Here is a 777-nt window from a genome sequence, read left to right on the forward strand (position 1 = left end):
TGTGCGGGGAGAAGGGTGGAACAATGAATGAATGGAATCCCAAAATCTCTGTAGATGTTCATGGAAATGAAAAATAAACAACCTAAATGAAAAAAAAAAGAAATTAAAAAGTTTCTTGAAACAAATGACAATAACAACACAACTTACCAAACCCTCTGGGAAACAGTCAAATCAGTAATCAGAGGTCAATTTATAGCAATAAGCAAACACATCAAAAGGCAGGACCATTGACCATTGACTCTCTAATCCAACATCTCCACCAAATTGAAAAAGAACAGCAAGAAAACCCGACACCCTCTAAAAAAACAGAAATTATAAAAATTCAAGCAGAGATAAATGAAATAGAGAACTGAAAAACAATTGAAACTATCCACAAAACTAGGAGTTAGTTCTTTGAAAAGTTCAATAAACTTGGCAAACCATTAGCAAAACTCACAAAAGAAAAGAAGAAAACACAAATAATCGAATAAGTTATGAATCAGACAACATCACAACAGAACCAACTAAAATTAAAAAGGTAACATTAGAGTATTATGAAAAACTATATTCAGACAAATATGAAAACCTAGAGGAAATGGAAAAATACTTAGGAAATGCACAACCTACCAAAACTGACACAAACTGAAATTGAACATATGAACAGACCGATTACAAAAGAAGAAATTGAAAAGGTAATAAAGCAACTTCCAACCAAAAAAAGCCCTGGACCAGATGGTTTTACAAGTGACTTTTATCAAACATTCAGAGAAGAACTGTCACCAATTGTACATAAACTAT

The sequence above is a fragment of the Elephantulus edwardii genome, unplaced genomic scaffold, assembly GCF_000299155.1.
Source record: "Elephantulus edwardii isolate Elephantulus edwardi_28Jun2011 unplaced genomic scaffold, EleEdw1.0 scaffold00266, whole genome shotgun sequence".
NCBI lineage: Eukaryota > Metazoa > Chordata > Mammalia > Macroscelidea > Macroscelididae > Elephantulus > Elephantulus edwardii.